The sequence below is a fragment of the Lepidochelys kempii genome, chromosome 15 (genome assembly GCF_965140285.1).
Source record: "Lepidochelys kempii isolate rLepKem1 chromosome 15, rLepKem1.hap1, whole genome shotgun sequence".
Taxonomy (NCBI): domain Eukaryota; kingdom Metazoa; phylum Chordata; order Testudines; family Cheloniidae; genus Lepidochelys; species Lepidochelys kempii.
This window is the reverse complement of record NC_136394.1, coordinates 33270435-33285059: the sequence shown is the minus strand read 5'-3', so window position 1 is coordinate 33285059 and position 14625 is coordinate 33270435. Positions and strand designations below refer to the sequence as shown.

Sequence of the window (14625 nt, the reverse complement as noted above, 5' to 3'; positions counted from 1 at the left end):
GGAAGTGTAATTAGCCCAACCCTCTTTAATATCGTGATAAATGACCTCTCTAAGGAGAGGAGTACAGGAATATGGATCACATTTTTTGCTGACAACTTGCCAAATGGGCCCAAAGCAAAAATTTTGAAAGCGCTGCCAAAAGAATCAATGATGCACTTAAGAGAAATGCAGAATGAGGAAACAGGTGGGATTTCAAATTCTCCACAGTCTTCAGATTCTAAGGGAATGTTCTTCACAACAAGGAAAATCCAAAATGCTGTGAAGTTATATCGATATGACCAGCAGATAAATACAATGAACATTTTTGAATTTTTAGGTGTGATATTTGATAATAAGCTCACTTGGAGGCACCATATTGAAAATATTAAAGATGAGTGCAAAGGTAGAATTAACTTACGTTAAAGTATCTCTTGAACATCCTGGGCAGTGGATAAGAAAACAGTGGTAATGCTCCCCGAGTGCTAATTAGGCCTATTATTGTGTATGGATGCTAGGCATTTCGTCCCGCAAGGAACACAGATCTGAGAAAACTAGACTATGTCCAAGCATAAGCATTGTATACCACATGTGGGGCCTTCATTACTACACCTCGGTGTGTATTATACATAGCAGCCAGTGAAATGCCTATCACTCTTATAAGAAAGCTCTCAGACTTAACCTTTTGGGCCAAAGTATTAGGTAACAGCAAAGATGACAACACAAAGCTAATATATAATGACTGCTAGAAATTAAGTGGAGACGGTAGAACAAAACCTCAAAATTCCCTATATAAGTAGAGTACAGAAGTGGATGAAGGCTCTTAATGCAAAGAAAGGACTGAAAAAGACCCAAATCTATAGCTATGGGAAAATATTCTGTTACTGGAAAACCATCCCCCTGTGATAGACATGGAATTATATAGTGAAATAAATAAGAGAAGACTGATAAATCTACAAGATGTAGCAAATAAATATATTTGTGATAAGTGGGGACACTATTGCCAAATATCTACAAACAGCCCCAAAGAGGAAGAAACAGGAAGAGTGGGAACAGCTTTCTGCGGGCCCTCACTTGGACTCAAGAAAGCCAGAAGGCTACTAACTTTGTATCCGTCTTTACAGCTGAGCTAACAGGGATTATACTAGCAATAAACTGGGTTTTAGATGTGCGGTCAGTTGCAGTGGCCATTCTGTCTGACTCCTTATCAGGACTGCAGGCAATTTACAGTCCTGGTAAGTCTGACAGCAGAAATGATTTTCTTAATGAAATACTACTGCTAACAACCAAACTGGCTCAATTGGATATAAGAATAACTACAATTCTGAATATACTTGTTATCAATATAAATGTCCAGCTCTGGTTTGAGTCTTGTTAAATTCCATCTACACAGCAAAGAAAAACCTGCAGCTGGCCCGTGCCAGCCAAGTCGGGCTCGCAGGGCTTGGGCTGCGAGGCTGTTTCATTGCTGTGTAGACACTCGGGCTGTAGCCCAAGCTCTGGGACCCTCCAGCCTCGCAGGGTCCTAGAGCCCAGGGTCCAGCCTGCCTGAGCCCATAAGTCTACATGGCAATAAAACAGCCCCACAGCCGTAGACCTGTGAGCCCAAGTCGGCTGGCATGGGCCAGCCATGGGTGTCTAGCTGCTGTGTAGACAAACGATAGTAAGAGCATGGATCCAGGTGCACGTAGGGATAGCAGGGAACACATTGTCAGACAAACAGGCAAAAAGTGCTATTAATCATGAACAAATTGACTTAGGGATCCTCTTAAGCAAACAGATATTTAATCAACTGATAAAAAATGAACTAAAAAAGGAATGACCTGAACTGTGGGCAAATTAAAGGAAGGGGAAAAAATTCCAAGAAGTATGCCCAACAGCTGATAATGTTGATATAATATAAGGCCCTGACAGAGAGAGCCAAGTGGCTCTATTTAGAATTCTAACACAGCATTGTGAATTAACAGAAAATTTATTTCTAATTAGCAAACATAAAGATGGATTATCCATAACATATGAGGTCCAGGAAATAACAGATCATATCCTTTCAGACTGTAATAACTGTACCAATGAAAGGAGGTGTTTATATAGGAAACTCGGAGGCCTTGAAGTAACTACATTTTTTAGGCCTTGCATGAACAATGGAAGAAAAGGGAAGTAAGGAAGCAGAGATTAACAACAGACAAAGCATGAATTCACAAGTGGCCTTGTAAATAATATGTAGCTAGTAAATAAAAAAAATAGTAAGAAGAGTAATGTGTGTAGTAGGAAGTGGGCCTGAAACATAAGCCCATATATCAGAGGCCTGGTATGAGGCCTGAGACCTGGGCTAAAGTAGTCAAAACTTTGTGCTATAAAGCAAAGTTAAGTTGTGAGCAAGAGGCAGGCCCTGCTCACAGAATCTGGCAAGAACAGGACTGATACTGCAGAAACACACATTCCTAAGTAGTGCTAGGCATAAGAATATAAATGCAAACACATTCCAGAAAGGTGGTACCAGAACACCCCGATACCAAACACATTCCCCAAAGATAACAGAAACATGCTGCCCCATCTTAAGGATAAGGTCAGGATGACAGCATGATGAATCAAGATGTGTTGATCGAACCTACAGGTACAAGGCAATGGATGGCACCCTAATACATCAGAGGGTGGCACCCTTATACGTCAGGGGCGATACGTAATTTGTTTGCATTGTGTATAAAAATGTACCTTAGAGAGAGCGTCTGTGCCCAGCTGAGGGGACAGTGGAAAGTCCTGCCACTGACTGAGCTGCGTCCATTGTCACGGGCATACATGTGCTAGTGTAACGTAGACATTGATCTGGGGAGCGAGGACCATGCTTTGCTGACAATAAACCTGACCAAGTGCCTTCGCATCTTCACAGATTTTGTGGTCATTTGGCAGTTCGCTCTAGATCTCCTGTGCTAGCTGTCTGCGCACACAAGGAGAACACACACGCAGCCGAACATCTGATGACAATGTGCTAGTAGCTTCTTACTGTTTTTTTATCTACCAGCTACATATTATTTACAAGGCCGCTTATGAATTCATGCTTCGTCCATTGTTAACCTTTGCTTCTTTACTTCTCTTTTCTGCAAAGTAATGCACATTGGAAAACATAATCCCAACTATATATATAGAATGATGGGGTCCAAATTAGCTGTTACCACTCAAGAAAGGGATCTTGGAGTCATTGCGGATAGTTATCTGAAAACATCCACTCGATGTGCAGCAGCAGTCAAAAAAAAGCGAACAGAATGTTGGGAACCATTAAGAAAGGGATAGATGATAAGACAGAAAATATCATATTACCACTATATAAATCCATGGTACTCCCACATCTTGAATACTCCGTGCAGATGTGGTCACCTCATCTCAAAAAATATACTGGAATTGGAAAAGGGCAACAAAAATTATTAGGGGTATGGAATGGCTTCCGTATGAGGAGAGATTAATAAAATTGGGACTTTTCATCTTGGAAAAGAAATGACTAATGGGGGATAGCAAAGAGGTCTATAAAATCATGACTGGTGTAGAGAAAGTAAATAAGGAAGTGTTATTTACTCCTTCTCATAACACAAGAACTAGGAGTCACCAAATGAAGTTAATAGGCAGCAGGTTTAAAATAAACAAAAGTGAAGTATTCTTTCACACACCGCTGTCAGTCTGTGGAACGCTTTGCCAGAGGATGTTGTGAAGCCCAAGACAATAACAGGGTTCAAAAAAGAACTAGATACGTTCATGGAGGATAGGTTCATCAATGGCTATTAGCCAGGATGGGCAGGGATGGTGTCCCTAACCTCTGTTTGTGCTAGGAATGGGCGATAAGAGATGGATCACTTGATCCATTTTTAAAAAAGGGAAGGAGGAGGATCCAGGGAACTACAGGCCAGTCAGCCTCACCTTGGTCCCTGGAAAAATCATGGAGCAAGGTCCTCAAGGAATCAATTCTGAAGCACTTAGAGGAGAGGAAAGTGATCAGGAACAGTCAGCATAGATTCACCAAGGGCAAGTCATGCCTAACTAACCTAATTGCCTTGTATGACGAGATAACTGGCTCTGTGGATGAGGAGAAAGCAGTGGACATGTTACTTCTTCACTTCAGGAAAGCTTTTGATATGGTCTCCCACAGTATTCTTGCCAGCAAGTTAAAGAAGTATGGGCTGGATGAATGGACTATAAGGTGGATAGAAAGCTGGCTAGATCATCGGGCTCAACGGGTAGTGATCAATGGCTCCATGTCTAGTTGGCAGCCAGTATCAAGTAGAGTGCCCCAAGGGTCGGTCCTGGGGCTAGTTTTGTTCAATATCTTCGTTAATGATCGGGAGGATGGTGTGGATTGCGCCCTCAGCAAGTTTGCAGATGACACTAAAGTGGGAGGAGAGGTAGATACGCTGGAGGGTAGGGATAGGATACAGAGAGACCTAGACAAATTAGACAATTGGGCCAAAAGAAATCTGATGAGGTTCAACAAGGACAAGTGCAGAGTCCTGCACTTAGGATGGAAGAATTCCATGTACCGCTACAGACTAGGGACCGAATAGCTAGGCAGCAGTTCTGCAGAAAAGGACCTAGGGGTTACAGTGGACGAGAAGCTGGATATGAGTCAACAGTGTGCCCTTGTTGCCAAGAAGGCCAATGGCATTTTAGGCTGTATAAGCAGGAGTGTTGCCAGCAGATCGAGGGACGTGATCGTTCCCCTCTATTCGGCATTGGTGAGGCCTCATCTGGAGTACTGTGTTCAGTTTTGGGCCCCAAACAACAAGAAGGATGTGGAAAAATTGGAAAGCGTCCAGCAGAGGGCACCAAAAATGATTAGGGGCCTGCAGCACTTGATTTATGAGGAGAGGCAGAGGGAACTGGGATTGTTTAGTCTGCAGAAGGGAAGAATGAGGGGGGATTTGATAGCTACCTGAAAGGGGGTTCCAAAGAGGATGGATCTAGTAGCAGATGACAGAACAAGGAGTAATGGTCTCAAGTTGCAGTGGGGGAGGTTTAGGTTGGATATTAGGAAAAACTTTTTCACTAGGAGGGTAGTGAAGCATTGGAATGCATTACCTAGGGAGGTGGTAGAATCTCCTTCCTTAGAGGTTTTTAAGGTCAGGCTTGACAAAGCCCTGGCTGAGATGATTTAGTTGGGGATTGGTCCTGCTTTGAGCAGGGGGTTGGACTAGATGACCTCCTGAGGTCCCTTCCAACTCTGATATTCTATGATTATCTGTTCTGTTCATTCCCTCTGGGGTACCTGGCATTGGCCACTGTCGGAAGACAGGATACTTGGCTAGATGTATAGGTGGCTGGTGAACCAGCTGTTGGGGGAGGCTAAACCCTTGCCCCTCACCTTCTGCCTGAGGTATTTTAAACAAATATCTATGGAAATGTGGCTGACCAAAATAAAATAATTAAAAGAGATGGAATGACTTACTGCCTGCCTTCAATTAACTACTGAAGTGTTCAAGCAAGATTGGCCAAATGGAATTAATGGATTAAAAAAAAAATGATGTAACTTTTCTAAAAAAATATATACCTAGTACATTTACTGTGATTTATAATCTGTACTGTCTCAACACTGCTGTCTTCCTTTATTCATTGTATTTGACATCCCCTCTTTTAATACTTACAACAGAAAATTATTTTACTGACTATAAGTCTGTTAATTTGTAATAAAAAGTTAGTAACTAAATTACGTCAGTAGAGTCTGAACTATTTAATTCTTGGAAGAAAAGAGGCAAATGCCAGTTAAACACCAAGCCACCTGCCAAAGCAATGGCAAGAGGGGATAAAACTGTCCAACACAGGGCAGGGCTTAACATCTTTAAAACCAGAGTTTCTGGATTTCCTCTTCCCAGAACTCCAATAAAAATTGAAACTTTTTGTGAAGTGCCCATCTCTAGCAGGCACTCCTCACTCAGCAGGAGCTCCAGTCTGAATAACTTGCATGTTTCCTCTCTCTTCCTAAGCACTGGCAGGACGCACAGTTTGTTTAATTAGTATAGGCAGAGCTCCAGTTCTGCCTGACTATTCACACAAGCAATGTCACGAAGACCTGGTGCAGCTAAAAGCTAACAAAGTGACTGGAATGAAGCCATCACAAAATATGCAGAGTAGTTTTGTACCTTCCTGAGCACACAGACCACTATATCTGTTGTCCGTAACCCTCATAATGAGTTTTCAGCACAACAAAATCCAGTCGGGGGGAGGGGGCGAGGAAGACATTACTGACACTGACTGAGTTTTAAAGATCTCTCATCTCTGAACCATTGTTTTGCAAGTTGCATGTGCTAGTCTGAGGCAAAATCTCCTTTGCTTTTTCCTAATACTTTGCCTTTTTTTCCCCTTTGCTTTCACTGTTAATCTCTCAACAGAGCAGGATTCTAGCTAAGAGATGCAGGAGAGAGCATCCAAATGGGGAATATAATTGAGCTGTTTCAAACAGTGAAACTAGGACTCCCATGGGCTTCCAACCAGTGAAAGAGATTTTCCAAATGTGGAAAGTGGTTTGGAAGTGAGAGGAGGAATTTATGCTCACAACCTGGCATTGTTCCAGGAAAAAGCTGGCTGTTACCAACAGGAGGTGGGTCACCAAGCCTTCATAAGTACAAACATTTACCTCCCACATAAAGAAGAGAGGTTCCTGTTCTCAACCAGGATATGCAAACAAGGAAACTTACTGGAATGAGACTGCTGGGCTCCTGGGATTTCAACAACTGGCTGTTTTCCCAAGAGAGCTGGTTCAACCTGCTGAATATTTGGACAGAAGCCAGCCTACATACTGACAACTCCCTGTGACCGAAAGCATCAGGTTTGGCCTGTCCAGTGTCACCTCAATGTGTTCCATATGCAGTGCGGGGCCCTTCAGGTAGGAAAGGGGAGCTTTGCCAGCCCTATTTGGCACCCAACACTGTGTGATCTTTACCAGTTGCTGTAAACTAGCTCCAAGTGGCACCTCTACACTGTAATTTTTGCCGGTTCACATTCAGATGTCGCTAGTCTCCATTGTTTGTATGGAGGTGGATAAACTATGTCTAAGAAGATCTTTCTGCTCTCTCCAGAGGTTGCTCTATACCACATATAATAGCACATCTGGAAACCTGATTATAACACAACTCCATTTTGTAGTTTAGATGGGACTTTTACCATGTTCCTGAGTCATGCTAAAGCTTTGGACAGTCCAAAAGCTAGCCCAGGCGAGCCCTAAATCTTGTGTATGCAGCACTTTTGCCTGAGCCACCTTTGCTCTGCATTGTGGTGTAATGGAAATCCTGCCAGGGAAGCACAACCATTTGGCATACAAATCTGTTTACATGAACAGAGTTTGCAGAAGTTACATGAACAAGTTTGCAGAACTTTCCAGTAAGCTCTTGGATCATACTGAAGCAGCACAACAGCTGGACCACACCTATTAATTCGTTCATACAGCTCTTTCCAAACTTGTGAAATGGGGATGGTGAGAGCCATGTCCCTTGATGTGCTGTGGCTATAGAGAGTGAATAGAGCATTTTACTCTGTGTGTGGGAGTTCAGCCTCCCACCTAAAAGAACACAAGGCCTCTTCTGGGAAGAGACTACCAGAGCAAGAGAATATTTGTCAGTTTCTTTACAATGAAATACTTAAATTTCAGCATAAAAGGGATAGGCTTTGCCTTTATAATATGCATTCCATGGATAGAGGGGTTTATTTTCAGCAGGGTGCCACAAAGTTCCATACTTGGACTGGTGGTTGTTTACTATATTCATGTTATCTGGGAAAATAGGTAAGCTGTGAGGTGGCAAATTTTGAAGATGACACAAAATTACTTAGGTTAGTCAAGACTTAGGGTATGTCTTCACTACCCACCGGGGATCGGCAGGCAGCAATCGATCCAGCAGGGATCTAGTCTAGACACAATAAATCGACCCCCGAGCCCTCTCCCGTTGACTCCTGTACTCCAGCACCGCGAGAGGCGCAGGCGGAGTCGACAGGGGGGGAGCGGCAGCAGTCGACTCATTGTGGTGAAGACACCCCAGTAAGTCGATCTAAGTATGTTGACTTCAGCTACGTTATTCACGTAGCTGAAGTTGCGTAACTTAGATCGATCCCCCAGAGTAGACCAGGGATAAGAAGACTGAAAAACTTCAGAGGGACCTAACAAAGCAAGGTGAATGGGCCACACCATGGCAAATAAAAATCAAAGGAGAAAAATGCAAGGTAATGTACATTGGGAGGAATATTTTGAACTCTTAATATACATTACGTGGTTCTAAATTGCCACACAATTACAATCACAAAAGGAGACGGGCATGACTGTGGACAGTGCAAGGAAGTCTGCTGTTCAATATGTAGTAGCAGTCAAAAAAGCAAACAAACAAAATGTTAGAGTGCTTTAATGAATGGGACTGGAAATAGTGAAATATTACACCATTATATAAATCAATGGAACATCCTCATCTGGAGCTCAGGCCAGTAATGCGTTGAGCACCCTGGCCACAATGCAGCAAAGCACTCAAGCACCTGCTTACCTGTAAATGTGTGAGGAGTCCCACTGAAGTCAGTGGTTAAAGCTATGCATAAATTGAGTGCTTTGCCAGATTGGAGCCAGAGCACTCAGCACCTTGAAGAGTACAGTGCCTGGAATACTGTGTTTGCTTTGGGCCACTCTGTTTTGAATCAGATAGAGCAGAACCAGAGAAATCTTAGCAAAGGTTCAGAGATGGGGGATGAAAATTATAAGGGACCTGGAAAAAATTATACCTGGAGATAGTATGACAAGATTGGGACAGTTTGGTTTAGTGAAAGATGAATACGAGGAGACATGACAAATATATAAAACAATGACTGGTATAGAGAAGATAAATAAGGTACTCCTATTTACCCTTCTCATAACCAGGGATCCTAGAAATCTGTTTGCCATAGAAAAAAGCAAAATTTGTGTTTTTACGAGAATCTGTAGTTTTTACATTTTGTGGAAAAAATAAAAACATATACAATAGAACCCCTTGCCACCAACATACACGCAGAACATGGGATATGGACGCTTCAGCCCCGGGTGGCAGGGGTCCAGCTGACAGCCCCACATAGTGGGGCTCCCGCTGTCAGATTTCATTTTAATCATGGAAAAACGTGGATTTTTATGTTTTTTTATCACAGAATTTTGGGATTTTTATCACAGAAAAATAGGATCCCTGCTCATAACACAGGAAAAAAGGGGACACTAAAAGAAACTGAAATGCAACAAATTTAAAACTGATCAAAGGAAATGATTTTTTACATAAAATATACTTCACCTTTGGAACTTACTGTCAGTGGGTGACACTGAGGCCAAGAACTTAAAGTGAACATCCACAGTTCCATTAGACAGCTGCCATGGTTCAGGGCTAGCTGCATCTTTGTCCCCCTTCTGGTCTCTGAGTGCACCCCTCAGTGTCAGGCCTTAAGGCTTTACCTCTACTGGGGAGGAATTAAAAAATTCTCCTTCTCTTCGGGCCCTGGGCTTGAGTAGCCTGCATATCAACTCTGCTGACCCAGCAGGTCTGACTGGGTTCAGAATGTGCGGTTTTTTTCCTTCAGGAGCATATGACCAGTGGTGTCTATGGTGACCAGATGCATGTTTTTCTTACCTAAAGATCTGTAATAATTATTTGTATTACAGTAGTGCATAGAATCCCTAGTCCTGGATCAGGACCCCATTGTCCTAGACGTGATACCAACACGGTCCAGAAAGGCAGTGTCTGTCCAAAGAGCTTACTATCTAAGACAACAGAGAATAGGTGGATATAGACAGATAAGGGAGTACAAAGAAACAATGAGACAGTTTGGTCAGCATGATAGGCAATGGCCTCAGCATAACAGCAACTTAACCATAATCAAGTTTTTTGTAGGCATCATGGAAAAGGGAAGTTTTGAGGAGGGTTTTGAAAGAGGATAATCAGTTACCATCCTGTGAGGGTGACTAGGCAAGTCTAATTTCTTCAGACACCACCACCCCCCAAGCAGCACCCTGTGTCAATCTGGTCCCCGCAAAAACCTCCCTCCAAGAGTACACCCCCTCCCCGCTTTTGAAAGAGAATTCCCTTTTACATGGCTAGAGTCCTTTTGATCTTCTGGTTCCCAGGCCTTTTCTAGTCCTGGCATTGTCTCTCAAGTGTTTGCTGAAAAATGGCTTATCTTGAGCTATTCTTCTCCCCTTCCTGCTTGTTTTCTTTACAGTCCCCCCTATTAAACTAAACCAGTATACTCATTCAGTAAACATCCCAATAAACAGGTCAACATACAGTTTTCATACATTATTACAGGGCAGCTCCTCTTTCATCCAGAGCCGCCCAGAGGATTCAGGGGGCCTGGGGTCTTTGGCGACGGGGGTCCTTCTGCTCCAGACGTGTTCGGCGGCACTGAAGGACCCGCTGCTGAAGTGCGGCGGAAAATTCTCGTGGGGGCCCCTGTGGGGCCCAGGGCTTGGGGCAAATTGCTCCCCCTTCACCGCGCCCCCCCCCGGGCAGCCCTGCTTTCATCACAACAGAATTTTACAAAATGTAGACGGAATATGCCCTCTCATTTCAGGCATAAAATAATCGTTAACAGACAGGGGTAAGGAAGAAACTTCTCTATGGGCAGGTTATTCCACAATTGTCCACTGGGAGGTTTCTTGAATCTTCCCGTGAGCCCTCAGGCACTGGCCATTGTCAAAGACAGGATGCTGGACGGGATGGACCATTGGTCTGATCTGGCAATGCATGTTTCTGTCTCCTCTTTCAATGTGTGTTTGAAGAGAGGTGCTTGGAGAACTGTGTCTCCTAGTGGTGGGTCTTTGCTGTCCAAGATGAATTCACTGTGTCTTGAGATGAATTGACAGAGCTGTGTGAGTACCTCAAAACTAGACACACATGGAATTCTGCAAATCAAGAGTTAGATGCATTTTGGCAGAGCAGTGGGTGGGCCTCAGGTCAAGAACACCAAGAAGTGCTGTAAATCAAGAATGGCTGAAGCTTACCTATTGTCTTCCAATACCATGCTGTTCTCTTGCCAGTGCTATCAGTCCCTAACTCTGGTAAGAACACAATTACAGTCATTTTATTGACCTCCCAGCTCTGATATGGAATGTTTGGGCCATGATACTACAATTTTAAAATTATGGGAGATAAAAAAGGCAATTAAAATAAAAAACAAAATAACTAAGTGTTTAGGCCTGAAACCCAACCAAGTCTTGGAATATCAGACATTCTTACTATCCCTCTGACCAGCTCAAACAGACGTGGGAATGCACAAGCTGTTCAGCTGGACTGAGGCCCGAAGCCACTGTCCATATCATCCTGGATACAGGTTGAGCAAACAGGCTCTTTTCTCAGACAATGCCCTTAAATTCAGATGGATTATTAAAAGTTATGCATCTTCCACACCCTCTCTTCCACTTCTTTCTCACTGCCCGCTTTTCTCTTCTCTCTTCCCCTTCCACTGCTCTCTCCTCTTCTCATGCCACATTCTACTTGTCTATTTCCTCCCACGGCCACCCCTTATAGTAAACAAACCTTCACTCTCCCCACCTTCCTTAAACAAACGGTTGTTTCCTTTTGATACAGTGGCCACCTGGAACACAGCAAATAAGGGACATACCATTAGGAAAAAATGGCTTAATCCATGGCAAAGATTCTATCGCCTTGTTGAGGCTAGGAAATTTTTGCTAAGATAGCCTATGTTGTGGAGCTGAACTAGTGATAACAGGCAAGAGCAATGGTGGGAGAAAACTTGTGTAGATAAGGTGCTGGCAGCTGCCAACTTTCTACACGTCACGTTGTGTAAATCCTGCTCTAAGCAGGGCAGTGGAATAAACGGCATTTGCTACCTGGAACCTTGTCTGCACTAGCAACCCTGCGAGTGCTACGGGGAGGGGTGCTGTACTGGTGTTTGCAACGGTGAGAAAATTTTGCCAAATAAAAAACCAGTGAAGAGACAGCCAGAGAGGAAAAAGACAAGGGGTGGTGCAAATCTGAATTAAACCTGAACTCCTGCAATAAAACCTACCTGGAGATGCTGTGATTCATCAGTTCAAGACTGAGCTTCTGGTGAACTTTTGTTTCTCACTCTTTCACTCTGGTCCTGCAACATAGCCATATAATTATTAGAGACTGTACACGCAGTGGGAGCTACTAGAGTATTTAAAAAAATTGAGTGCATATTTCCTAGGTCAGGCTTCTCCACATTCTGGCTGGTCTCAGTGGTAAGATTACAAGCAAATCAACAAGAACCAAATATATCATTTACTGTGTAAGGGGTTTATTCAGGGTCACAGGGTGTAAGCATTCGGGGGGGTCTGTACAAACTTATGAATTCTGGTTGATATTACAAAGTTGTTATGAAACTTCTGTATGATGAAAGGCCTTTCTGTGTATCCTCCTCTTCTGATAAGCTTTAAGCATGTATCACCCATTGTTAAAGACTATCAGCACCTGAACAGGTCTTACCTGAGGAGAACAAAAGAGCATGCTGGGGAAACCTGTTCCCTCCACTTTTTCTGGGGATTGAGAGAGTAGGAAGTTACCAAGAAGGACAAAGTAAAGTGAAGAAATGACAAAAGCAGAAGGTTATAAAAGTGCTCACGGGGGAAGACTCAGAGAAACACACTAGAAGTTTGGGCAGCGAAGGGAAGGGAATGAACTAGCCGTGGTCAGAGGAAGCGTGCTTGGGGAGAAGGCTCTGTGCCAGAACTTTGCTAGGCACTGCAAAGGAAGGATCCTGGATAGCCCCAGATTACTCTGACCCCAACCCAAAGAATGCTTCTGGAGTGGTGAAAAAACTGATACAGGGAACTGCATGTAGGGTTGTTTATTGTTGGATAGATCTGTGTATTTTTTGTGCTATTAAAGAATGGTGATTCAGAATCTGGTGCCAGTCTGTCTGTTTGTGTTCAGCATTTACATCTACCATGTGCCCTCTTGAAGAAGTAAACCAGAAGGCTCACTTGTGGGTAAAGTTCTGGGACAGGGTGTGTTTTAAGCTACAGGGAGGGAATCTGAGGGCCTAGCACTGGTTCCCTGGACTGGGCTGTGGGCTTTGTGGTTGAAACACTCAAGAGCAGGTGACAGAGTGTACTCAGAGGCCCTAAGATAGGGACAGTGTAGGGACTCTGTTCTGAGTGTAGAGGCTTAAAATACAGGAGATCCAGCAGCTGGGTTGCCTCACAACAGTCTGGTGAGAGGTCAGGAGAGGGTACTCAACTGCAGTTGTGACAGGTGGCATATTTTGCATCATTATTCACTAATGGGTGTCAAAGTCAATGAAAAATAAATGCCAGAGTCAGAAAAGCCCCATACAACTTGGTTTGCTTTAGTTTGTATACCACTTCAAAAGTTTTGCATTTCTGTTCTCGCCCTCACTAGCTACAAATGTAGGAGAACAGAAAATCTTTGAAAATAAAAGCCACTCAGGAAGATTAAACAAGCTCGTGGTCCAAAACCTTAGTTAATTACTCTGGTTTTATGCAGGCAAAAAGCCCATTGGCTCAGATTCTGAACTGCATCCAATTTGTATGTAATGCAGCTCATCAGGTGAGTGTGGCAAAGGTGGCTGGTTGTACTACACACATCTGTGGCCCCAGGATTCCGAGGCCAGAGAAAATCAGTACAGCCTCAAGGCTGCTCTAGTTTACGCCCAGCTGCCTGAGGCACCAAAGAACTATTCTGGCTGCTGGCTATAACTGGAATGCAAATGTGCTCTGGCTATGCTCCATTTTTCCTGGTCATACCCTGTATGGTGACAGGGCTGAGAGGATTAACTGCTTGCTGTACATCTCCTTGGGATTCCCTTTGTCTGGGAATTCTCCTGTCATAGATGGGTATCCTAGTTTTCCAGCCACATCACAAAGCAGCCAGAGCACTGGTAGGGAATAGGTCAGGATCTGGCCAGTTGACTCTATAGGAGTTTTGATTAAGTCATGACTTCAGGATTTGACTTAATTGCTGAAGTCACCTACAAGACAGCCACTAACATTAGTCTGGACTTTTATTTGAAAATAGCATGGTGTGATGAAACAGGATTTTTTTGGAATGTATTTTAGGAATCTTAGGCATGCCTCAGTTTCCCTCTGTATGTTGCACTGCTACCCAATGGGTGCAAAAGTGTGTGTGTGTGTGTGCATCCACCCTCACTGTCTGGTTGAATTAACAGTTATTAAAAAAAGTGGCTGAAACAGGCCTAATTCAGCAGAGGTCCAGCAAGACAAAGAGATGTCCCAATGACTGAGCAATCAACAACTAACAGCAGGAAACCCCAGCAAGCAAGACTTGTGAACTGAGTTGGGGAACAAGGTGGCAGGTGACTGGAATGAAGCTGGAAGTCTTGGAGAGACTCAGGAGCCAGGACTAGGGAAACAAGTGGGGGACAACAGAGAGCCAGAGCTCAACACAGCTTGGCTGGCTCATCATGACACTGGTTTGACCAGGATGGACTAACCCAAGGACTTTCAGATTCTGTACGTCAGGTGACTAATAAATAGTTACCTGTTTTGAAAAGGCTGCCCGTATCGCTGTAAATACTCCTGGAGAGGGTTGCACCGTGACAGGGCACAGTACAAGCTTCCCGCAGGAGTCTGGCTTGCGGGATTCTCTGCAAGCAGCCGAAGGGAGACGGGGACAGCAGATACCGAAGGCGCCGTCTCGGAGTCCTGGAGGCCACGGA

The 14625-nt window shown here is 43.8% G+C and overlaps 1 protein-coding gene across 1 annotated transcript in view; it reads right to left on the bottom strand.

Annotated features, from left to right (window-relative positions):
• The window catches only part of CCDC117 (coiled-coil domain containing 117), a 65150-nt gene that overhangs the window by 19768 nt on the left and 30757 nt on the right, over window positions 1-14625 (bottom strand). The gene's annotated exons all lie outside the window — the stretch shown is intronic.